General features: G+C 44.3%; 1 protein-coding gene across 2 annotated transcripts in view; it reads right to left on the bottom strand.

Moving 5' to 3' along the window:
• BCAR3 (BCAR3 adaptor protein, NSP family member) overlaps positions 1–26,837 on the bottom strand; it is a 139,552-nt gene extending 112,715 nt beyond the window's left edge. Inside the window, exon 1 of one of the 2 annotated variants that reach the window (XM_081308338.1) lies at positions 26,662–26,837. The gene's annotated coding sequence lies outside the window, so the exon portion shown is untranslated. Of the gene's footprint in view, positions 1–971; positions 1,210–26,661 lie in introns of those variants that run through there. The other variant, XM_081308337.1, reaches the window with a different exon arrangement.
• Positions 26,838–27,243: the final 406 nt, after the last annotated feature.

The following is a 27,243-nucleotide window of genomic DNA, read 5'->3' as shown; positions in this document are numbered from 1 at the left end:
GATTAAATTGACCTTCCCACCACCGATGTATTTTCCGTGTGAAGGTCTGTGTAGCCTTGGAAGATAAGAGTCAATGTTTAAAAAAATCTCTGAAGGCACAGTTCTACTTTCCATTTCAGCTAATGGCTTTAAGCAAATGCACACAAGGGGTTGGACAAACGGGTTTTCCCCCTGCACCTTGCTTCAAGCGAATTAACACCAAATCAGTTCTTCGCCCGCCTCCAATCCCCTATCACCAAGGTCCCGCAGAACACGCGTCTCGCCAGCAGCTTTGGCGCCCTCTCCACTGCCTCCCACCAGGGTCTACAGCTGATCGATTGTTTTTGAGAGGTAGCAGCTTAGGTGGGTAACTGAAAGATGGGCTGCGTTGGGAAGCTCTCTCAAGTGCTCATCGTCCCCCTTCCCTGTGCCTTCCCCTCCCCTACGTGGAGAGCGCGACACAACCAACTATTCATTCTTTCTCAACAAAGAGAGAGGGAGGGAGATGTTGTCAGTTACAGAGCAGGCTCCTCAGCTTCCTTTGCAAACTTTCCAAGAGATTAGTGGAGAAACTTGCCTCCTCCAAACCTTGGACTTCCCGCGGAGCTCTCTGGGCCCTCGCATCTCCCTCACCCCAGCCGGCCTTGGGCAGAGCGGGAGAGGGTCCGGCAAGGCCAGCTCCAGGGAAGAAGCGGCACAGAAGCAAAAGAGCAGAGATGCTCAGCGCACTTGGCTGAGCTCTTCCCGCCGCGGACTACGGCAGCGTGTCGGGAGCTCAGCGCGTTCGGAGGTCCCGGATCCCCACTTCAGCCACCCCCTACCCCCAACGCCAACTCTGCTGGGGAAAAACAACAAGCTCCGGCTCCACTTTTTCCAAAGTCCAACTTTCCCCAACAAACTTCCTAGCTCGTTCTCTTTGGGGCCAGGGGAAGCCCAGGAGCTCCGGGAAGATCTGCACCCCTGAGGGCTCTGGGGGCATCGCGCAGACTCACCTCCCGGCTCTAGGGCTGGGGCTCAGAGGGGCTGCGCAGCCGGCACCGCACCGCGGTTACTCCCAGAGCAGGGGCCGCTCATGGTCTGCGCCGCGCGCCGGCCGAGTAGCCCGTGCGCCGCTCGCGGGTGCCTACGGCTGTAGCTCCCGCCCCGGCAACAGCAGGCACCGCTCTGAGTGTGCGGCGCACTCTGGCCCTCAACTGGTGATTTGCGGCTTCGCGGCCACACCCCGGCGAGCCGATTTGCGCGGCCTTGTGGAACTCTGGGGACATTTACATTCGGAGATCTAGCCTGGCCCTCCTTCTGCCCGGATTTCAGAGTTTGACTTCCAATCTCCTGGACACGCCAGTCCCCAAGCGTAGACCGACTGCTTCCTTACTGAATCCTTCTGAAGAGGACAACCTCATCTAATTCCCTCCTCCCCCTTCCCGAATAATTTAATTACCCAGCAGATCTCCTTCGCTTGTCTGCAAACACCTGGCTGGCTTTCAATTAAAGGGCTTTGATAGGACAAAGAACAAGGAAACCACAATGAACAAGCTACGGGAACAGGCAATCAATCACACTTGCATGGACATATTGAAAGCAAAGTAGAAGGTGAAGGCAGTACTTCAGTACTAGCTGTTTTAGGGGATGAAAAATTGGAACCCACTGAATGACTCATACTGTTTAATATCAAGACCTATTCTAAAACCATAGAAACAGTGCAAGGATAGAAAAAATGACCATAGGCCAGGTCCAGAAACAGATATACACTCCATGGTCATTTAGATTTATGTTGGAGGTGTTGCTTTGGTGCATTTGGGAACAGTGCAGTCTGTATTTCCGGTAAATGATGCTGGGTCAAATGAATATTCAGATATGGGGCATGAATTTTGATGCCTACCTCACACCGAATGTCCCCAAACCAATTTCAGGTGGTTTTTATATCTAAATGCAAAAGGTAAAACAGTAACACTTTCATACACACACACACACACACACACACACAGGATTGATCCCAGGGGTGCTTAACCACTGAATCACATCCTCAGCCCCCCCCTTTTTTAATGCTTCTTTAAAACTTTATTTCAAAGTTATTCACTTTACCATTAATTAGGTGTATGGTAATGCTCTTGTGCCAGTGGCCAGTGTTATCAGGCTTGTCCATTGCCGGCAATGGACTTTGAGAAAACCCATTTCTTGGCAATCAAACATTAAATTACTCTTTTTGACATACTGAACTCCCAATTCTTGGAAAAGTATTACATGCACCATTTCCCCACATTCTTTAAATCTGAGCTTACATCATTAATCTACATCAGTGGATGTAAAAATGAAGTCATTTTAACAAATTATGACTGTACAAATCAAAATACCACTAGTTAATATTAGACAAGAGTATCTTACAAACAATATATTACATATTAGCTTGCAATCTGACACATTACATTTCATATTTGTTTATTTTTGATAACTGAAACTTCACAGAATTTAATGGTAAATAAAGTTTAGTTCTGTACATTACTATCTCAATTTTACAATCTATAAGGCTCATGTCATAGTTCAGCACCAAAAAGTCTATAAAACTTTCTAACCAATCTCTTTCATTCCATGTGACAATTTTTGTTGTTTTTTTTATAGGTGAATGAATGTCTGAGAAAAAGCTTTATAAACCTTACTTCCAGACCTTGAAGTGGAATACTCTTTTTGGCTAGTCAGACTATGTAAAAACTTAGGTTGTACCTTCTGATTTTCTTTTTCTCTTTTTTTAAATTTTTTTTTTTAGTTGTAGATGGACACAATATCTCTATTTTTATTTATTTATCTTTATGTGGTGCAGGCAAGGGCTGTACCACTGAGCTACAACCCCAGCCCACCTTCTTATTTTCATTGAACAGCTACAAAAACAAAAGACCCACACAAACACACACAAAACAAAAAGAACTCATACCACTAATTTGTCAGTCTAGAAATTGAATTTGTAACACTGAAGCATAAGTAGTCTAATAATGCCCTGCTCCATCCTTCCTTTCCAGTTTAAAATTTAAAAAGGCATCAAAGAAATGTTTTACATATCCTTTAAAATAAGGTGCAAAGAAGGATTGCAACAACATACACACCTCCAATGACATCTCAATGTTGTTGAGCACAGTCCACCTTGAATTGATCAGGAGCACTCAGCTCCTAGAGCTATCGTGATAGCTCCCAAATAGACCATGCTTTTATGCCCTAAGCCTGCTCAATGCTAGTGTCTCTCTGTTCAGAGATCATCACAATAACTTTGTCACTGTTGGCCTGGATAATATTCCAGAACCAGTGTTACTGTCCTAACTCTTTTCTACCTCTCTAGAATTTATAAATCTGAGAAAAAGAATGTTTGTCTTTGCCATTTTCAAGGAGTATTTGTGCATATCATATTTTAAGACCACATTTCCCAAGCTAGAAAAAATTTTCAAAACCCACAACTTTCTTTTTTTTTTTACCAGTAGATCAAATCTTTATTAATTTTACATAGACATCATTCCAGAGAACATTTTTTTGCATACGTATTAGCATGAGGAAGAAAAAGAAGATGGATGGAAGAATCAAGATGGAAAGCTTATATTATGAAGAAAAAAACATGATACTTTTCATGAAAAACATTGAGTTTATCAAAATACAGCTTTTTGTACCATAAGAAATATTATTTACAATAAGATTCCTCTAAGTAAAAGATCATAAAATTTAAAATTTAAATTATAGTTAGCTGAAAAACCACAACTTTCAATAATCTTGTTGTTTCAAAGTATAAAATTCTTACACATTAAAAACTCAGCCCTTTTTTGTATTTTATTAAGAGACAGGGTTTCACTGAGTTGCTTAGGGCCTCTCTAAATTTCTGAGGCTGGCTTTGGACTCCAGATCTACCTGGCTCAGCCTCCCAAGCCACTGGGATTATAAGCTTGTGTCACCACACCTGGCAACAGTAACATCATCAAAGAAAATATACAAAAATATCATTGTGACCTTGGGGTAGATTAAAACTTATTAAACATAAATAACACTACTATAAATGAAAAAACTGCCCAATGGACAAAATCAAGAACTCTTATACATGAAAGACATAATTTATGAAAAGGCGAACCGCAAAGCAAGAAAATATAATTGTGTAACACACACACCCCCAAAATAACTTGTACACAATGTATAAAGAACACCCACAATTAGCAAGAATAAGGCAAAAAAAAATCCAATGTAAAATAGGCAAAATATTTCAATAGGCATTTCTCAAGATAGGATGAGCAGGTATTTCTCAAAAAAATAAAAAACAATAAGCATATGAAAAGATTCTCAATTTATTAATCATCCCAGAAATGCAAGTTAAAATTGCAATTTTACCTCATTTCACACCCACTACCAGAATAGTTAAAATTAAAGGGTATTATGGTTAAGATCTGGTATCCCCTGAAAGCTCACATGTGAGACAATGCAATAAGGTTGGAGGAGAAATGATTGGGTTATAGCCTTAGCCTAATCAGTGAGTTAATGATGGAGTTGATAAAGTGGTAGGCTGTGGCTGGAGGAAGTGGGAATTGGGGCGTGATTTTGGTGTATATATTTGTATCTGGAGAGTGGAGTCTCTCTCTCTGCTTCTTGATCACCACGATGTGAGCTGCTTTCCTCTGCCACCTTCTCCCGCCATGATGTTCAGCCTCACCTCAAACCTGAAGGAATGGAGCCGGCCTTCTCTGGACTAAGACCTCTGAAACCATGAGCACTTAAATAAACTTTTCCTTTCCTACAGTTGTGCTGGTCAAATCCTTAGTCACAGAAATGAAAAAGCTGACTAAAACAAAGGGTTTGATAATATTTCTGTCCAAAGTAAACTTTTTCCCACTTACCATACTAGGGATTAAACCTAGGACCTTGCACATGGTAGTCGGATGCTCTACCACTGAGCTACATCCCTAGCCCAAAGTGAAATTCTTATGACTACCTTAGAAACGCACTTAACAGCTATTACTAAAGTTAAATTAACTCATATCCTGTGATCCAGCAATTCCACCCCTAGTTTTTTTTAAATATTTTTTTAGATGTTGATGGACCTTTATTTATTCATTTATTTAAATGTGGTGCCGAGAATCGAACCCAGGGCCTCACATATGCTAGGCAAGTGCTCTACCACTGAGCCACAACTCTAGCCCATACACCCTTACTTTTATATATAGTTACACATGGACACATTCACCAAAAGATGTCCAAATTGTTTATAGCATCTCTCTTTATAAATAGCCAAAGAAAAGACAAACCAAATGTCCATCAACAGAAGATAGATAAAATGTGTGGATTATTACACAGTAAAATAAGAATTAATGAGCTAATTCTATACTCAAAAAGACAATGAATCTCTAAAATATGATAATGAGTCAAAGAAGGTGGACACAAATGGGTACACAGCAAATAACTCCATTTATGTAAACTTCAAAAACAGTCAAAATATATTCAATATTAGAAGTGAATATGGAGGTTATCTTGAAAGGTGGTACTAATGGAAAGGGAGGGGCTTCTGGGTGCTGGTAATAATTCTATCTTAATATCTTTATCTGGGTGCTAGTTACATGAGTGTCACCCATTTATAATAATTTACTATCCCTCAGATTATAAAATTTAATTGATTTGTGCTTGACTCTGCATGTATGTTTTACACCAATAAAAACATTTTAAAATTATACCATTTGGGGTCTATTTGATATAATTTTCATCCCTTTAAGAAAGAGTTGTTAGAAAGTCTACAAGATTCCAAGTGCAGCATCCTTAAGAATGAGTGCCTACATTTTCCTCATGAGTAACTCTGAGGGTTAATCTTTATCCTCCCCATATTTTTAGAAACATAAATCTTTGATTTTTATTGGATTTTCAAAAAGTGTCCAATGCAATGAATGTCACTTAGACTAATTGGTATGTTTCTAGTCTAAGGATTGAAGGATTGAAGGATCACTGGTGCACTCTTTGGACACAAGCTGTAGACTTTGAGCAGATGTAACCCCAGAATGACTTGAAAGCAGGTTGTTTTTCAACCTCCTAAGGAGAGAAATTAGTGGCAGGTGGACAGTCTGCATGAGGAGGTTTGAGATGCCTTCACCTGAATGAGAACCTGCCTCCATCAGGATCTCAGATGTCTGACAGCCCTGTGCAGCACCAAGATAAGGAATTAGGTGGTGAAATAGGATGGTTCAGTTCTTGTTGCTACACAAAACTTCAATTTGAACTATTATCAATGCATGAAAATACTTTTAAAAGAACTAAGGAAACCAGCTGAGAGATTATAGCACCTGGTTACAGTCCATAAATAAGATACATTGAAGTTAGGAAGGACAGTTTCACATTCCCCATATCACTTGTCCTGTATGGCAGTACAGCTCATATAGCTTTTGCATAGAACAAGGGGAGTGAAGTGAGCACCAAGTTTGCCTTGGATCCCAACAGCAGCCCCACAATAAAACCCAGTGACTGACAGGCTCCCATAGCCCCATACTCCAGGTCAGCACCTGCAAACCCAGGCTTCTGATTCATCCCAGTGCTGGTTAGGCACCTGTGGATGTCCAGTTGCCAACCCTATCCCAATGCTTGGTCACCCACTTTAGACTCAGCTCAAGCACCTGTAGGCCTAGGCTTCAAACTACCCTATTCAGATACAGGTTCCATGTCCACTGCTATAGACCTACATTTGAGGCCCATCTGCCCATGGACCACCCTGTATAGTGTGCCCAGAATCTCTGATGAGCCGACTGGTGAAGACTTTCTCTGATGAAACCTGTTTGTAAAGATTGGCATAAGTGCTTACTTTTTCAAATGTGCACACACCAATGAATGCCATAAGAATCATGATCTGGGAAACATGATATCACCAAAGGAACAAAGAAACTGACCTCTAGTAATTGACTCTATAGAAATGGAGATATGAGGACTTCCTAACGAAATTAAAAATAATCTTAAAGAAGCTTGGTAAGCTACAAGTTTCATTTAAATAGCCAACTAAATAAAACCAGAAAAACAATACATGAACAAAATTAGAAGTTCAACAAGGAGATAGAAATCTTTAAAAAGAACTAAACAATTCTGGTGCTAAAGAACGCAATGAACTTAAAAATTTCCATAAAGGGTTTTAACACCAGGCTCAAAAGAGGAAAAAAATTCAGTGAGCTCAAAGACAGGTTATTTGAAATTACCTAAAACATCACTTATTCAGACCCTCAATACATAATTACTCAATTAAAAAAAAAGAATTAGAATTATTGAGTTTTCTGCTACTCTTCAGGACACAGAGAACAGTGGTAAAACTCAATTGGTTTTTCTTGTCATCAAAGTTCCCTGAGCATCTGCTGTATGTCATGTTTCTACTTCATGTGGCCTCAGGGGGAAGAGGCTATAAAGAAAGACTAGAAAGCAACTCACACCCCCAAGTGAGCTTGGGCAAATCATTTCTCCTCTCAATCCCTTCATTTTTTCATGAGTAAGTGAATATATACCTGCCTAGAAGGTTTCCTGTGAGAAGTCAAGGAAATAATAGATGTGTAAGTGTTGAGCACATGGTAGGTTTCATAAAAAAGTCACTAGAATTGATGGCACATTTTGTGCAGCTTCACAATGTCTCTGTGAGACAGGTGGTATCTCTATCTCATTTTGTATGGGAGGAAACACAGAATAGTTGAATAACTTCAACCATATATCATTCAATGAATGTTACATAACGTCTCTGTGTTGAAATGCTTAGATAGTGAGAAGCAGAATCTTTTTATTTTTATTTATTTATTTATTTATTTATTTATTTTTGGTACTGGGGACTGAACTCAAGGACACTCAACCACTGAGCCACATCCCCAGCCCTTTTCTGTATTTTATTTAGAGACAGGGTCTCACTGAGTTGCTTAGCACCTCACTTTTGCTGAGGCTGGCTTTGAACTTGTGATCCTCCGGCCTCAGCCTCCTGAGCTTCTGGAATTACAGGCATGCATCACTGCACCCAGCTTAAGCAGAATTAGAATTTGACTCAGATATTTTAACTTCAAGTTTAGTGGGTCCTTCCACCATACCACAACCACATTCATAATTGTATCCTCTGTGCATAGCACATAGTGGGTACTCAAAATTCACTAATGAAATAGCAAATAGAGTAATTTTAATATAATTAATTAATATAATTATAATTTAATATAGTATTCACATGATTCACAAATTAAAACTACACACATGAGCGAACACACACACAAAGTCGTCCCTTGGAATCCATAGAGGGATGGTTCCAGGATTCCTCATAGATACCCAAATCCACAGATGCTCAAGTCTCTTAGATAAAATGATACATACAACATAAAGCTCATAAACATCCTTCCATATAATTTATCTCTAGATTACTTGTAATATTTAATACAATGTAAGTGCCATGTACATACTTATTAAAGGGTATTGTTTAGGGAATAAGGACAAAAAAGTCTGTACATGTACAGTATGGACACATTTAAGAATCTTTTTTTTTTTTTTTTTTTTGGATCTGCAACCGGTTGAATCCATGGACATAAAATCCAGAAGGCCAACTGTGTGTGTAAGTTCCCACTACAGGTAAGCACTGCTATCAATTTTGATAGATAATACCAAGTTATCTCCCATAGGGATCAGACCAATTTACATGCCATAGCAATGTAAAAAAAATACCTATTGCCCCACAACCTAACTAAAAGGTGTTATTAAATTTCTGAATTTTCATCAACTTTATCAGTAAAATATTAATTTAAATGCAATTTTGATTTGCATTTCTCTTATGCTAAATGAGGCTGTTTATCTTTTCATGTCTAGTAGCCTTTTGTTTTTCTTTTGGGAGTTTGTATTTCCATTTTTTCTGTCCATTAGTAGATCTTTTTTCTCATCAATTTTCTAGGGTCTTCTTTCATATTAGGAGGCTTAGCTTTTTATTTTTTTATTTTTATATTATTTATATTTTATATATATTTATTTATTATATATTTATTTATATTATTTATATTTTTTATTTTTATATATTTTTATATGAGCTGCAGATATTTTTTCCAATGATATTAAATAAAAGAGGTGGTATCAGCAGAACATTACTATTTTAGGAAGGTCACTCTGGAAGTTAATAGGATGAATTAGGGATATGAGGGCAAGGAGAGGACACGGGTTAAAAGGCTACGGCAAGAGCCTATTGTCTACTAGGCTGTGGCAGTGGGAATGGAAGTGAAGGACCAAAGTTATTACCAAGAAATTATTGGCAAGAGTTATTAATTAGCAATGATAACAATTACAATAATAACAGCCACAACTTATTTAGGAATAACTGCCGCAGTTGCCAGGCGCCATCCTGACTTGTTTACAGACCCTAACAAATAACGATATGCTAAAAACTATGTTAAGCATTTTACAAGCTGTAAGCCAAGAGCTGGTCTATTGTCCCATTTCACAAGTGAGAAAAGTGAGCATTCCCAGTTAAGTAATTTAAACTCACAGGAGAGGTAAGTGGCAGAGCCACTGCCAACCCCAGGTGCCTCTGAACCCAGCTGCCTGATGGCATGAAGGGAGTGATTAAAGGTCTAAGTGTCTGAGTAATGCCTGGCCTGAGGACAGACACAGAAGCCAGGGAACACCTGCCTCTGGTCACAGAGCAGCATACTCAGTTTTAGGAACTTGGAGCAGTTTTCAAAGTTCATTCTTATACGTGATCTCTCTTCTTGTGTTTCTGTGAGTTAAAAGGGAAAGAACTATCGGAATTTGATGAGAATACCAATTAAATAACCAATCCCAGCTCAGATGTCCTGTTCTCTAGGAGGCCTTCCCTGACACCTAGCATGGGTCAGGTTCCCCAGTTATGTGTACCTCCCAGAATCCTTTTCTTCCTGGAATTTGTCACCATTATATATGTACACCATTGTATAATTACACATTCATTCTGTTACTGCTGTTTAATATCTGTTGCTCTATGGACTCTAAGATCTATGTTTGCTTTCACCTTTGTTTTGATCTTAGAGACCTGGCCTAGAAATTAGCACTCAGTACTTACTTACTAAATGAATGAACCCCAGACCTCTAAGCCCTTTGGCCTTTTATCTTTAAACTGCATCATAAAGCTCAATATAGACTAAATTAAAAGTTATGGATGTTGGGTGTGCCAACCAATTTTAGGACACATATTTTTTCAAGCCCATAGTCATCATTCATTTAAATTTTCCAACAGCAAAACCCTAGGCTGCTTTAGCCAAAGCGATGTACAAAAGGACAACATAACAATGACTTTAGGGCAGAGCAAGAGGCTTTGTCTGGGAGCACTCAACCTGGAATTGATCCTTCCGTTCCAAAAGGAATTTGTCGAGTGCACCCCCATCATGAGTTCGCTGGCAGCAGGTTGGCCACTGGACAAAATGTACTTTAAGAAAGAATAATTCCTAAAGTTCTACCTTTGCTGAGCCCTCATGGTAACAAGTAAGGAAAACAGATGCTTAAACTGTCACTAATGAAAACCAAACAGAAAGTCTGAACATGAACAGTTGCAGAGAGACTGAGAATTCTCTGATGCAAGAAGTTGATATAGTTGCTGTTGCGATTCTAGGACTGAATTTGGGGTCCTTAACACCTGAGCTTCATCCCCAACCCTTTTTATTTTTAATTTTGAGATAGGGTTGCTGAGGCTGGCCTCAAACTTGCAATCCTTTGCATCAGCCTCCAGAGTACTGGGATTCCAAGCATGCACCTTTTTACCCCTGACATAAATCACATCAGTACATTTTACAGTATTTTCAGAAGCATCACCCTCTAGGTTCCTGCTTCCTGAAGAGGTAACCATGAACTTGGTGTCACAGAAATCCCCAGTTTACTAGTCAGGGAGATCAACTCTGCTTCCAGAAGGCCTTCATGACAGATGTCTATTCACTGTCATGTTGGCTAGAGAACTCATTGTATAAGGGCTACGGATTAATGATCCTCAATAAATACTTACTGAATGAATTGTGCAAGAGTGAAAGAGAAATGCTTGGCAACCCAAGCTCATTCTCTATACAAGGTCCACTTCTCCCTGATTGTCTGTACTTGAATGGACCAGTTCAGCATTTATCCTCTTCATCACCAAATTCTGCACCCTGACCCCCATTTACTATCTTAATCTTTTTATCAGCTTTTCATTAATTTACTTCTGAACTAATTCAACAGTTGGAAGGTAAATAGACTAAAATGTCTCTGGATAATTATGGAATTCCAGATGATTTAAATATCCTCACTTACCCAGTTCGCCTTTAAAATTTTTTTCCTTATAGGAAGCATATATGTTCTTATTTAAAATTTAAAACATTACTTAAAAAACAAATTCATTGAGATATACCCTAGAGAAAGCATTGCTAACTCTGAGAGATATGAAGGTGAAAACAGTATCGGTACCTCACATCTAGAAACCGGCGGTGGCAGAGGTCCTGTGCTGTGGGGAGGTACAGGAGGGAGGGTTAAGGTACCAGGGACAAACTCGTGATAAAAATAAAGGAGAGGGAGGATTTTGACTCCCCTAACACACACACACACACACACACACACACACACACACACCCCTTTATTTGTGGAAATTCAGAAAGGAAAAACTTGTGTAAAAAAACCTAAGGGCAATGGTCCCCTGACTGCCACCTTGATTTGCAATGGGAAGGGCTCACGCTGGGTGCTGCAGCCTGCCTCTGGGGGAGTCCGGGTCATGTCAGTGAGATGGGCTGTCAGGTTACCAAGCAGGAGGAAGGTGGGTGGTTGAGAGAATGCAGCCTATCAACTCCCCTATACAGAAGGAGCCAGACTGACAGAAAATCCTGGCTTGCTTTGATGTACTAAATCTATCTTTGAAACCAGAGTTGGCTTTCCAGGTGCTCACTCACCTGTGTGTACATTTTAAAATATTCATAGCAGCATAATTTGCAGTTTTTCTGCAGAGGGATAATTAAATTACAGCACATCAAGACTATGGCATGTACCATGCAACTGAGAAGAATTCTATAGGTACCGACACAGAAGGATGGCATGAAATAATAAAGAATAATTGTAATGAAACAATATGAACTATGGAAAAATAGCTCTCTCTGCCCCCCACAAAAAGAAACAGTGAAAAAAAAAAGTTGCCCTTTCAAGCCAGGTTTGATAGTACACACCTGTCATCCCAGCTACTTGGGCGGCTGAGGCAGGAGGATTGCTTAAGCCTAGGAATTCAAGGCCAGCCTGCGTAGGATTGTATATAAACAATTGGAAGAATTTCCTTCCATCAGATGGTTTCAGAAATGAAATTGAAAAGTGAGTAAGAGGGTACTTTCCTATTTCCTTTATATCATTCTTAATTGTTTGAATTTTTTCCCAGTGGACACCAATTGCTTTAATTATGATTCCCCTAGTGCTTACTACATGCCAGATATTGTTCTAAGAGCCTTGTATATATATCAACCCATTTGATCCTGGCAATATCCTACAAGGTAGCATTGTTCTCATTCCCTCTTCCAGATGAGGACACAGTCCTTGCCCAGGTGGCACAGCTATGTGTAAAGGAACTGAGCTTTGAACCCAGGCCAACTGACTCTGACTTTGTGCTCTTAATCACTGGTTATTGTGCCTTAAAAAGGCATATCTGGGGCTGGGGTTGTGGCTTAGTGGTAGAATGCTCGCCTAGCATGCACGAGACACTGGGTTCAATCCTCAGCACCACATAAATGTAAAATAAAGATATTGTGTCCACCTAAAAAACTTAAGAATAAATATTTTAAAAAGGCATTTGACTCCCAGTTTTGGGTAATTATCTGTACAATTCTTAAAATTCTTACTTCTAGGTCACTTTTCCCACCTATAAAAATGGAATAACAATCACATACCTCATAGCACTGTTGTAAGAACTACACACAATGTGTTCAGGGCCACAGTGAGGGCTTGATAAATACAGTCTGTTTTCTCTATTGAAATTAAATTACTGGCCCTTTAAAGCATATTAATTTTATTGGTTGTTTTCTTGATTTGCATCCTAATAGCATCTGGTGCTTCAAGGGTATTGGGAAGGGAGCCTTGGGAAAGGGGGAAATATGACTAAGAAAGTGAGAGGTGCTTTTAGTATTTATAATTAACACTTTACCTGTTTCACAGCATTATCTACAGTCAGCCCAGTTATGACAATGATCTGAATAATATTTCTATGAATTTCAAAGTTATTCTGGGGTAGATGTTATCATACACATTCCTGGAGTGCAGAAGTAGAGGATCAGGGAGTGCTCAAGGTCAGTTATATAACAGAACCGGGACAGAAATTTAGATATCCTAATTCCACACTCCCCACCTCTTTCCATGACACCTACCCGTCTGACCCAAAGTGGGGGTGAACTCAGCCTCCCAGAAGGAAATTAGAAATGATAGTGGGATGGTCGTAAATGAACCTTTGGGGAACTGTTCCATTACTTCACTTGCTGCTGTTGCCGAATGGGGACTCCAGTGTGACAGAACCCCTCCCTATGGGCCCACATAGCTCAGGGTTACAGCCCCTTTCTCTTGGCTGTTAAGGTACTTATCTTTACAGCAGTCATCATTCTACAAAGCAGGACACAATCCATCCTGGAGGAGGTGGTGGGGTGGGACTGAGCAGGCAGGTGGCTGCTGGTGGCTATGGGCGGGGGCAGAGTGGAGCCTTGGCTATTGCTCCCTGCTCAGCAGCCTGCTACCTGTGCCTGATCCTTCCTCGTTTTGTACATGAGAGCCCAGGGGGCAGGCGGGGCCTGTGTGTGTGAGGATCCTACTAGTTGCTGTTTTCAGGTTTAGCGGGTTCTTACAAGGTAGGGGCCATTACCCATTCTCTGGAAAGAGGGGATGGCAACTGGACTGGAGGAGAGAGGCCCATAATTATCAGTCATTTTTTTTTCCAACAGGGTACACATATCACACAAATTATTCTTGTGTGAATGCTGGGGGTGTGCAATCCCATCTCACGAGGTATCCCATATCATTCTCTTTCTCTCTCCAGACCCTATGATTGCTAAAATGTGAACAGTTATTAAAGCTGGGGTTTGTCATACTATTCTTTAAAATGCCACAATGAAGAGCTAAAATAGATTTTTGAAAAGCCCTTTGGAACACAAGTGAGTGAGAGTGGTGTTATAACAATTTTGTGTCTGGCAGTGTGTTTTACAGTCCGTGGCACTGCATCCTAAGCAACAAAGTACTTGCCACACAGCTCAACACCCCAGGGCAAGAGCAGCTGGGACAGCAAGTTAGAGGACTGGGGAAGGTCAACATTTGGTTCTTTCCTCTCTCGTTCCTTCCTCATAGAAACCCCTCCCTCCCCAACACACAAATACATCCACACACAGTGGTGCCGCCCACTCCTCTTGGTGACCATTTAGACAGTATCAAGGTTTCCAAATGGTGACACAGTGAAATACAAGGAGTCACACCCTTAGCATCATCTAGGTATCTGCAATGAGGGGCAGAATACCAAAAGGGCTTTGGGAAGAAACAGTCTAAATTTGAATACTAACAGATAGGTTTGTTGGCACTGGGGTAAGAACTTAACCAAGAATCATCTCATTTTATCTTTTCAGCAACCTAGAGGTGGAAGGGGGAAATTATTAAGCTCATCTTACAGATGGGGAAATGGAGGCACAAAGAGGCAGAGTAACTAGCCAGGTTCACAGAGCCAGGATGTGGAGACCCAGACTGGACTCCCTGGTTCTGTTGCCCACATCAGCTTATTATTGAAGGCTTATTCCTTAGAGAGAGTAGGAGAATTGGGGATTGAATTGCTTGAGCATGGTATGCAATGGCAAAGTGAGACTTAAACGAGGGCTGGAGGTGTAGCCAGTGGTAGAGGGCTTGCCCAGCGTATGAAAGGCCCTGGTGTATCTCCAGCATTGCAAAGAAAAAGAGAAAGCAGACAAGCTGCATAGGGTGACCTTCACCTGGTGTCTGGCACTGGTTAGGCAGTCAACAAATATTTGTGAATTGAACTTTGAACAGAGCTTCAGGCACGGGGGAGGGGTTCTAATGGGCTGAGAACCACAGTCAGGCAGGCCTCCTCATGCCCTTAGATTTCCCCCATGGCAGGACACCATGTAGATTCACCGGTGTCAACCTTGAAGTCCCAGCCCTTGTCCTTGGGTACTTACCCCCAGAGCAGTCTGTGGAGCCACTGCCCTGCCATCCTGGGGTGGGGGGGCTTTTCAAAAAGGCCAAGTCTCAGCCCACCATAGAGGGAACCCCTGGCTGAGAACCTGCATTTGAACAGGCCCCAGGTGACTTGTGTGAGTCACAGTGTCCTGACTCAGTAATGCTGAGGGAATGTGCCATCATCATTCTGGGCAGCATGGGGGTGGGATGGGGGACTTTATTCCAGTACTAGGCTTGGGGGTAGCACTTTGGGGGCTGTAGAGGCGGCTACCCTAGCCCATACCCTTTGCAGAGCCCATCTATGTAGGTGTGGGAGGCAGACTTCTCAGGTGTCAACATTTCCAGGAAGAACAGACCCCTTGTGTGACCCCCATGTGACCTCATCTGTCTCGGGTTCATGGACGTGAAGGGAGGGAATGCAGCTCTTCCTCTCAGCATGACCAGGCTGTGACAAAGGCACCACATGTAAGGAAATCAGGGAATAAAGCGCGTGTTCTGCAGTGAGTCACTGGGGCCTTTCCTGTGGATTGTGTGCCGCATGATCAAGTTTCTGGTTTCTGTTTAATTCAGAGTACACTGTTAATGAACACTTAGAGAGTGTCCCCCCAAGTGCAAGGTGCTGGGGACAACAGATCCAGTGGTCGTTGGCCTTGATGCACTTTATAAAAAAAATGCAGTTACTACCTTGTTAACAAGGTTAAAATGAAGGACAGGTAAGATGCTTCCATAAACAGGGCCTGCTGTGATTTTGGTAACATTAGGGGACAGAAATTCAACAACAACTCCAGAGACCCTTGCATCCTGGTTCTCTGTCCTCCCTACTCTCTTTCTTTCTTTGGTACTGGGGAATGAACCCAGGGACACTTAACCACTGAGCCACATCACCAGCCCTTTTTTGCATTTTATTTAGAAACACAGTTTCACTGAGTGGCTTAGCAGCCTCACTAAGTTGCAGAGGCTAGCTTTGAACTCACGATCCTCCTGTCTCAGCCTCCTGAGCTGCTGGGATGTGTGCCACAGCGCCTGGCTTCTCTATTCCCTTTTTGTCCCCTTCCATTTGTTCTGGGCTCTCAGTGCAGTGTAGTTGATGGTGACCCCATCACCATGGCCTTACCTGTTGGTCAATCATCTGCTCCTGGCACTCTGTATGCTTTGCCCAGCTAATCTTCATGACAGCATGTTGAGGTGGGCATTATAATCTCTGTTTTATACATGAGGAAATAGAGGCTCAGACAGATAAAGCGGCCCAAGTTTGCATGTCTGGGAAGTCTTAGAGGTTTAGAATACAGATCTGTCAGGAATCCTAAAACCTAGGTCTTTCCTTCCACACCTGTTGTTTCAACCTCATGTGGCTCCTAGTGGAATTTCAGGTGACAGATGTATACAGAAGTGGAATTGGGCCTGGCAGAGTTTCCTTAATGCATCTAAATCACATCACACTTGTGGCTATCAACTCCACGCACATGTCAGCCTGGTGCTAGGTCCGAGATGTGGAGATCCCATGCATGAAACACCAAGAGTCAAAAAGAGAACTAAAGTGACAGGTATTGGCCATTTGTTCCTGGGACCCACCAGAATGAGAGCCAGATGACAAGGACATAGAAAGATAGGCAGGGTGGCCTGCTGAAGGAAGGAGAGATAAAGGAGATGATCTAAGTTTCAACCACCCAAATGTTCACAGGGAAGACAATTCCTCAGGGAAGAAAGGACACAAACCCATGAACAATTCAGCTTCTACTTGTCTGAGGGCATACTGTTCAGCCTTCCCTACCAGGATATCATGACGCTGAGTCTGCTATAGTTCCTTCCAAGGAGAACCCAGGAACTGATGCCATCCCAGCCACCAAGGAGCCTGGGATACAGTGCCTGAATCCAATCACACCACCCCAGAGTGCTTCTCACCTTTGTCACCTATGCGCTCATCCAAAATGTGAGCCCTCGGGGTGTGGATGTTCTAACCTTCTCTCTGTGGCTCTCCTGTTCCCTTCCCCTTTCTTATCCCTTCTCCCTTTTCTTCTAGCCCTCTCCACCCCATTCTTCTACATAGCTCCCTCCTCATCCTGGGAGGCTTGTACTTCCTGATAACAAGATTCTCAAACCTGCCTGATCATGTGAACCTCCTGGGAAAATTGAACATGCAGATTCCCAGACTCCTCCCCTAGAAGTCTAAATTGACAGACAGATCTGAACACTGTGTGCTTATCATGTGTCTTTGTGATCAAACACATTTGGGGAAACATTGGACTATACTCCTCTTGGTGTCACCCACCCAACGGACATGGCTCCTAATTTACCCTGGAGAGGGTAGAGTCCTTGGAACCAACCACTCCTGTCTTGACAACACCCCCAGAGTCACAGCCTCAAAGAAAATTCATCTCCCAGCTCCAGTGGCCCACACTGATGTTCCACCTCATCTGCCAGTGTCCCTAGCCCACCTGGGCCTTATTGTCACCTGGATTTGTCACTCTCCTGACATAATATGTGCCTCTTTCTGCCTATTACCTCACCTTTCCACATTCCTATTCCCTGGCCCCTGGGTATAGTCTTTGTATGGACATCTTCCTGATCTACCAGGTTCCTCTGGAGCTCTCTTCTTTCTCTGACCATTTGGATCCCATGATTGGTCGTATGTGCTAGTTTCTAATTTATGCAGAAAACCTTAGATTAATTCATTCAAATTTCTCCTTTCTTATATCCAAGGAACTGAAATCTGAGATCTTTGGAGGTCTCCTGCAACTCTGCAGGGTTACCCCAACACAAATCCATATTTACAAGCTTGGCTGTGCTCCATTTCACCTAGAAATCAAGGCCATGAGACCAAACAATCTCCAACTCCCCACCTTCTTTCCCCCTTCAATAGAATCAACATCACAGTTATCCTCTCTACCTGTGCTTTCAACAGCAGAGGACCAGGGGTCACCCCTGTTGTGCAGTACACACCCATTCATCCCATTCCCTACCTTATCCTACCAATCACCCTCTCTCCTCTCTGCATCTATTTCTTCTCCCTCTCAGCTGGTTGATCCAACTCAGTCAATAACAATGCTTAGGTTTCCCTTACCCTACACTTTTTTGTTTGATTTTATGCTCCTGACCATCTTTCTCATCTCTCTCTCTTCTTCCTTCCACTAAGGACTCTGTAACTCAGTGGTTGCCTCTGATGCAGCCCCTCCTTTGAGGATAATAGTGACTTGCACAGTGAATGACCCTGGGAACAGGATTCAGACCTTATATCATTGGGCCTTTCTGCGACATACAACACTGATGACTGCTTTCTCCTTGATGGCTCTTCCTGTTCTTGTGGTCTCTGAGACACCATTTCTTCCTAAGTGCAAGGTGCTGGGGCAACAGATCAGGTGGTTCTCCTCCCTGCTCTTTTCCTACTTCTCCAACACTTTCTAGTTCATCTCCCTTGTGAGTTCTTTTTCCCCAGTCACCTTGAAAATAGGCATATTTAGTCCTGAACTCAGTCCAGTAAACTGGTCATCACATACGCTTCCAAAGTGTTAATGCCATCAGTTTTAGTTTTTATATCCAAGCAGTCTATGAAATGTTGATTATGGCATAGATAGTTCAAAATTAGTGCATCCTCAACCCAACTCACCCAAAGCCAGCTCCTCCTTGCCTTATATTCTCACACCAGAATGGCACCTCTGTCTAGCTGCTTGCCCATGCTGGGACTCCAGGAGGCCTCTTCTTACCCAGATCTCTTCATCTTTGCCCCACACAAATACACATGCAGTCCACCATTCACCAAGGCCCAGAGACTTTATGCTTATATAGTTCTCAACTATAGGCTGTCTTCCCTTTCTCCCACCACCCTGCAAGCCAGGTGCTCATCCTCTCTCACCTGGACCCTCCATTGCCTTGCAGTTGGTCTCTGTATCTTCCACTAGTCACCTGAGTGATGTTTCTAAAATACAAGCCTGATCCTATTCCTTCATCATGTAAAGCCCTTCAAAGTCTCTTTCCACTTATAGGCTCAAATGCAAACTCCTCAGGATGACTCCTCTAAACTCATCACTTGATTCCATGCTTCCATGTCCCCGCAGTTTCCTCCCTTCTTCATCTGACCATCTATCCTTTCCTATCCCTTCCTGTCCCCTCATCATGCCCTTCACAGCTCCCTCTCTGGTTCTATCCAGTTGAGTTTGTACTCCTCAAAAGTGTTCCATGACCCTACATTTAGCAGATGCTACTGGTAAATTCAGCAATTACCTGCAAATGATCCACACTTGTGGATCATTTTACAGTGTTCAGCCTCCCCCAGCCCTGTGTTATCACAGTACCTGGTGCTGGCTCCTCCTTACACCTCTGCCTGTGTCTCACGCCAACCCTCCCCTCTCCGTGAAGCTCCAGGACCACCCAGGGATCAGCCCACCTCTAGCTCTGTTTCACAGAGGGAGTGGCCTCTCCTGGCTATTGGCAAAGCTACCAGAAACTTGGCTTTGAACCATTTACATCTAAACAGGTGGTCCAGATAATCTGGCAGGGACTGCAGTTTTTAAAGAGGGAGAGAAGGAATCACAAAATGCCATGTTTTCAGGCCACCCTGAACCCCAAGAGCCAGATCACTGGTGAGGGAACAGTCTAGGTGGGAGGGTGGGCACTAATCTACTTTCCTGCCTGCCTCAGATGTCAGAGCTGGTGTTCAGGACGCTGTTTACAAGCTGACCTGTCAGCCCCTCTAGAAGGAACGATGAAGAGACTGAGACAAATGGTAGCACCCCTAGGACTCTTGAATGCAGTAGAGGTGGTGCTTCCTCTGCTTTTTGATAAGCAGGGTATTCTCACTCCTACGAGAGATGCAGTCGACCTTCACCTGGGCCCAGAGTACTGGATGACGTCACAGATAATAATGTCAAATCACATCTTTTGGGACTCTTCAAATATTCTCTGACCCAGCTCTGGAATGAGGCCAAACCCCTTCAAAGAAGAGGCTGGGAAATGGACAGTGCCAGGCTATCATCTGAAACCTATCAAAGCTGGCCCTCCTAATGGGAAAGGCTGCAGAGGTAGGAGCTGTGAATTCAGAAGAGGCAGCAGCAGCATGGCCAATCCAGACCGTTAAAGCAGAGAATGAAAAATTGCTATTCCTGTTGCCAAGGGAACAACTACAGGCTAAAGTCCAGCTTGTGTACCCATTTGTATGTGGGCCAGCTGTATGTGTGGGGCTGTGTTTTCTGGAGAAAGGGGTTGCCTGTTCTTTATCTGCAAAAAGGTACCATTTGAGATCATCATGACCTCAATGGAGAAGACATTGGCGGCAGCACATAAGAAAGTCTAGGAGAATTTCAGAGGAACCTAGGATCTGGCAAAAGATCCAGCGGCTTTGGGAGCCCCAGGGGCCCTACCAGGTGGGAGTTCAGAATTTTAGCCCCTTGAAGTGCTGACCAGGTCCATGATTGTGCCCTCCTCTTCCCTTCACCCATTTGCCCCACCGCAACCCCACCCAGCCCACCCTAGTCAGGAGCCATGAGGCAAGACAGCATCGTATTCATGACCATGGGCCTAGCCACTCAAACCTCATGACTCATCCCAGAAGTGAGTGGAGGACAGGTAATAAAGAGAGGAGGCATCCTCAGCCTGCCCTGTGACACCTGTGCTCAGCCCTTACTGAGACCTAAGCCCTCCTCTGTGGCTGAAGGCCAGGTGCGAAGGGGCTGTTGCGTTTCTCCTTTTGTTTCCTTCCTATTTATAACTTCCCTTAGCAGCATCCCCTCCTGATGACAGCCCACAGGTTCTAACCTGCCCAGAGATTCTAGGAAGATTGCAGTCTTGTTCTGAAAGGTAACAGCACACAGCAAGAGGGAATCTTGGCTTCTGCTTTTTTGGCTTTGGACAAAAGTAGACAGGGAGGCAGAGGACCCTCTTGGGCCAGAAGTGGAGGCAAAGCCAGAGGAGAAAGCTAACTCTTCGGAGCCCCTATCTATGCTGCACATAAATGATCGTATTTCACTCTTCAATAGCCGTGTAAGACATCTCATCTCCATTGGACAGATGAGACACTGAACCCCAGAGGGAAAAAGCATCCCTGACCAGCTAGTAAGCCACAGGGACCTGATCTGAATGGCCTAGTTCGGACACATGGGGTTTTCGCGTATATATATTTTAACCCACACTGTAGCACCTGTATCTCCCTTGGGGAGACAGAAACACAAAAATAGTGAAAAGGAACAGAAAAAGTTTGTGGAGTTCTGCTTGAGCAACAAAAGTCAACCTCCCTACTCCCTTCCTGTTCATACTCCAGGACACTCTCAGAGAGCCGAGGCTGTGTGGAAAATTATACTCCCTGTCTCCCCCACCCCTCCCCAAGGAATTCTATACAGGTGAAATCACTGCATTAAAGTTTTACTTTGCGGGGAAGGGAGGGGTGGGCAGAACTCCTAGGCTGATCATATATGGGCCTCAGTGATTCTTCTTCCCACCTCCCTCTCTCTGTTTTTAGACTACAGCAAGGAAGAATCTTCTTTTCCTCCAGCCAGCTTCTCAACCCACTGCTCAACCAAAGCATCATCCCTCAGACAGGATTGCCAAGATTCCCAGTTCGGTTCATAACATGTGAGAGCAGGGAAGGGCCATAAATAATAATAGCCAATGTTTACGGAGCGCTTGTTATGGTGTAGCCAGCCACCGTTCCAGAGACATTACATATAGATCCATTATGCACACAAGTACACACACACACAGTACAAATGGAGAAACTGAGACCTTGTCTCTCTGCTCTTATGAAGGAGATGTGGACAACCTGGCTCCTAGAAGCTTCCTTGCCTCTCAAAGACCATCTCTTCTGGCTGCCCCCACCTCATGTTATAGGTGAGGACACAACTCAGGGAGGTGAGGGACTTGCCCCTCCAGTCATGGGCAGAGCGGGCCCCACACCCCAGGGGCTCCACACACCTGAGACTCTGGGAGATGCTAATTGTACTTCTCTCACGGAGACTTTGGCTCCCACCTGAGACTTCAAAGCAGAAAATTCCTAAATGTGTCCCTGCCGGTTATCCACACTATGCTTGAGCATCTTTAAAGGACTCACAGAAGGTTAAATATAGCTTCCACTTATTGGTTAAATACAGATTCTTTAACCTCTCTGCTCCTCAGCAGGCAGATACAAACAGAAGCCAGGAGGAACATGGCTTCTCACACACCCAGTAGTGCTCTGGCAACAACTCTGAATACTTCCTGCATGGCCAGCAAATATTTTGATACTCTTTCCCTGACAGGACTCCCCTGGGTTGAACAAATGGACACAGTTGGGAGCCATCTTTCAGCAGAACTCCACAGGCAGAGATATGACATCACTGGGGGATGGAAGTAGGTTGTGGCTGTTACATACAGTGGAGGGCTGCCCACAGGTGTTTGTGGCCTCTCAGCACCCAGCGCAGAGCAGGGATGTGGGCAGCCTGCAGAGGACACTGCACAGTGGGAGGTGGGCTGTTTTGTTGATAAAAGTCCCAACCTGAGTTTTGAGGTTGAGGACTGGCTCTGCTGCTTGAAGTTTTGTGATCTTGGACAGCTCCTTCACATCTCTGCTCCTCAGTTTCCCCACTGTGAAATGGAGACAGTGAGTACTCACCTCTTGGACTGGCCCCGGAACATTAGACACAATGTTGTCACTGAGGCATGAGCGCAGGGCCCAGACCCATGCAGGTGCGGACCCTCCATAAACACATTTGTCATTGTAAGATCTTCTACTTACCTTAAAGGAGACTCTAGATGTACTCTTTGCTGTCCTGGGTCCCTCACTAGCTTCCCTTAGGGAGCCAGGGTGTCCTCTACAACCCAAAATACCCCTTCAGGAGACGCCTGGGTGAACAGTCACCCCATGTCACCAATCACCTCTGTGGGCATCAATTCTGGGACTCATTCTGTTGGGTGGAAAAATTGAGGGAGGAAATCCCCAAGACACGTGTCTGTCTATGGTGGCAATGGGAAAGCCCCAGAGGTTCCTGGTATGGGACACCTCTTCATAAAGGCATTCAATTATTTTTTTTAAATAGCCAAATTAGCAATCATACATTAAAAAGTAGAAATAATACACAACCACTGGGACAAACAAAGATGTAGCACAGGGGAGCAGCCTGTGGTAGAACGTAGCCAGCAGGACCATAGGTGGCCTGCTTTACATGGTGACCCTCTTGCAGGACCTGAAAGACTGTCCTGGAGCCAACACTCTCCTGGTGACTCTCAGTCAATACTTGAGAGAGGAGAGCTGTGTTGTCCTGTATCCCTGAGCCCCCAGGTGTCCCCTGGAACCCTGCCTCCACCTTCTCTGAAAGCTCTGAGTCACCCTTAGGGACAGCATGGGACATGGACTCAGGCTACAGGCAGGGGCCTGACCCAGAGAGAGGCTGAGGGAAGATGGTGAAAGAGCCCAGGCCTGGGGGAACCAGAGGATGGGGTGGGTCAGGATGGACATATCACTTCTGGTGCTTTAACCTCACAAGAAACCTAACAGCCCCAAGGGCAGGGACCCTACCACTGGCCGGTTATGAGCAATAGTCTCATGGTGGAAAGTCTGGGGCTACACACATATCCTTGCACATTTCCCTCTCCTGTCTCCACAATGCTGCAACAGACCCCTTCCTAAAGCTGAGCCCCAGCGCATGTGTCCTTTCCACAGTCTCAGAATTGAGTCTGATGTTAAGGGAAGAAAATGTGTGTTTGGGTGTGGGGTTGGGGGTGAAGTAGGCATGTAAGGAGAGAGAATGTTGGCAAGAAATCCAAGCATACTGACCACAAAGGAGTCTTAAAAACAACCTCAACCCTTCTGTCTCCTGTCTGTGCCACCAGCTTATCAGCTCAATCCCAGGTCAGGGGAGGTCTAGACCAGCGTGGCATGTGAGCTGAACCTGGTCTATGGACGCAGCACCTGGCTTTGAGCAATGGAAGTACTGTCTTGGCCACTGAGCCCTGAAGTAAGTCCATGTTCCCCTTATCCCTGGGCTCAGATTCAGATTCTGTGTAGAGAGACAACTGGCATGGTGGAGATGTCCCTTGTCCCTGATTTAACTCTGTTGCTCCAGTGTAGAGCTCTCAGAGGCAGACATGAAGCCAAACACTTCATTAAGACAAGAGGTCAGGTAACACCCCAACCCTCCCTGGAAACCACACACCGCCCAGTGGCATGGAACCAGCCAGGCCCTCCCAGGAGTGCCAAGAATTGGATTTCAGGGCAACCCTGCCTCACTACTCCCACAGGAAGGAGACAGCTTGCTCCCTCTTAGTTTGTACTTTTAAAAATCCTGCAATCCCCTTAAGAATATTCATGTCTTCATGATAGTCAGAGAGAGGTGCCACCCAAGTCAGAGCCTCAAGCCTGGAGCTGTGATCTCTGGGCAGTAGACCAGTGAAGGCAGCCTGTTCTCTGTGGTCCAGGGCTGGCCACTGTGGCTGGTGCCAGATGGGAGCATTTGCTGATGTGCCCTGCCTCAGTGCAATGATGGGTTACTCAGAAGTTACCTGGAAATGGAATTATGGTCAGGCCCTTAAGTTTGCAGAGGGGAAGTGAATTATATATTCAAGTTGGGTGGTGAGGAGTCTTATTTGGAGAAATAAAAAATACATTAATAAATAGGAAAATGATTCTAAAATTATCAGCCTGTGTGTGTGTGTGTGTGTGTGTGTGTGTGTGTGTTAGGAATTTTAAAAAGTTAAACGCCCCTGCAGGCTTTCAAATTATACATATATAAAATGATAATATATATTACCTCTTCATTATGTGTTTGGCTTTACCAAAGTGTTTTATAGGCCCATTTTTGCCTTTATTCATCCAAAAATTCTGAGGGTGCTCTAAGGAGACCCAGATACTGTCCCAGCTATAGGTGGATCACAGCTGTAACACAGGTCAAGGCCCCGCTCCCACTGAGCTCAGCCTCTGGTTGGGGAGATAGACCACACACAACAGACAAGCAAATCAGCAAGGCAAGTTCAGGGAGCGCCAAGGTCAGGGAACAGCTAGAGCTGTGCTGTCCAATAGGGTAGCCATGGGTGGTTATTTAAATATAAGTCTAAATTCTTAAAATTAAATGAAATTAAACATGACACATTTCAAGGGCTGAAGAGCCACGTGTGGCTGGTGGCTGGTGGCATGGACACAGAGCATTTCCCCCATCACAAAGATTTTTTGACCGAAAGACAAAGGGATAGAGAGAGCCTTGGGGCTAATTTAAATGGGGGAGCCAGGGAGGTCCTCTCTGAGGAGATGCCTTGAGTTGAAGCCTGAAAATGAGAAGAAACCAGGTCCCCGGCTTGCTGGGGACAGGGGCTGAAGGCCAACAATTCCAGGCACTTTAGGGCAAAAAGTGCAAATGTAGGCATAAGTTTGGCAAGTTGAGGAACAGAGAGTAGGTTGGTATCGGGGGTGAAGCATAATGAGCTGGAGGTGGGGAGTGCCACAATGAGGTCAAATGTAATAATAGCAGGTGACAGCTGTTGAGTCCTTATTATGTGCTGGGCATTTCTGAGGTGGGTGATAGTACCCACATCTCGTGGATGAGAACACTGAGACCCACAGAAGTTGAGAAACTTGGCCAAAGTTCCACAGCTAGTGAGGGAACAGGGCTAGGATTTCCGCTGGGTGGCATGGCCATGGAGCCCTTCGCCACTGGACCATATTTTGTTCCAAAGACTCACAGAGGTTGATCGTGGACCCCATCTGTGTATGATGGGAAATCCCTACAAATTTCTAGGCAGGAAAGTGACAACATCTATCACTTCTGTCCACAGTGGGACAACGGGTCTTGATCTTAAGCACTTAAAGGGACAGGTGCTGGCACTAGAGGGATAACCATGCTTCCCAGCTGACTTTGGTTTCCCTTGTGGCCTCTGTGTTTCCCTTGTGAAAGAAGGAATGAAGGAATGAAGCTGACAGACCTCCCAGAGAGAGAGAGGAATGTTATTTCATAGAATTCTACTCCAGTCCCTGCCAACAATTGCCTGAGGTGCTTAAATAAAACACAGCTTCTAACCACCTCCAGCCTTAACACTCTCCCTTATCAAACTCCAACTGTTTATTTAGACCTTCTCTTCCCAGCAATGATTGACTGAGGGAACAAGACAGCCCCAGCTCTCTTCCGTGGTGACCTGTTCTTGGGTACAACTTCGAGTCAAGGTCACAACCCTACCATGTTCCCCACACCTGACACCCTTCCCCTTTATGTCAGAGTGCTTAACCTCTGTGGCTGCCTTTCTTCATCACTAAAATGAGGATAATTATGGCTAACTACTGTTCTGCCTGCTAGCACTGTTGTGGGAATTAGATAAGCTAGAATTAAATAAGTCAAACAGAGCAGTTGTTAGAGCCAACTATGATATCATATCATCACTATAGGAGGGAGAGGGTAGGAAAGGAGGTGGCCATATCCAAAGCTCAGTCTTGAGGCTGCGATGAATAAGAAGCTGAGAGTCACCCAGGAAATCAGCACCTGGCCTCTGAAGATTAGTCAGAGGATTCTCATGAGCTCCAGGCCCTGCCCTAGAAGTCACTTATAGATTGGATGAACCCCCCAGGCCCTGGTCGTGGATCCAGCTGCCAGCTGCTGGCCAGTGGTCTCCTACCTTGGCTTCCCCTAGCCTCTTGGCCTGCTTTGGTCAGATGCAGCAGTTCCTATGGCAGAGTAAAGGATGAGCCTCCTCGGTTTGGCACGAGGAGGTTACAATCACTCAGGGGAGGCTGGGATGGCTCTGCCTCTGCCTAAGGGGAAGTAACCCAGGCCTCAGGCTGGCAGCACCCGAGTCTGCGGCCTCCCCTGGAATTGCTTTCTCTGGACTGTGGCGCTCACACCGCCCATCCCTCATCCCGCCCAGATGCCCTGTTGTCAGACCAAGAAGCTGACGCTTTAACTCTAAATAACAGTGACTCACAGAACAGTGGTTCCTTATTTGCCAGAGATGTCTCATGTACACTAAGCCATTCTCTCAGGTAAAGGAAGGTCATAACTTTTCAGCAGGAGCAGAGAGCAGAGTGTGATCAGAGCACAGACCAGGCATCACTTGTCTGGGTTGGAATCTGGCTTATATGCTTACGAAGTGGTGCGACCTTGGACAAGTAATGTAACTGCTCTGTGACTAGGTGTCCTCATCTGCAAAATAGGATGATCATAATACCTGCTTCACTGGTTATGATGAAGTTAAATGGTT

Source organism: Spermophilus citellus, assembly GCF_964194105.1.
Source record: "Spermophilus citellus genome assembly, chromosome: 9".
In the NCBI taxonomy this organism is placed as follows: Eukaryota; Metazoa; Chordata; class Mammalia; order Rodentia; family Sciuridae; genus Spermophilus; species Spermophilus citellus.
This window is presented reverse-complemented; position numbering and strand designations above follow the sequence as displayed.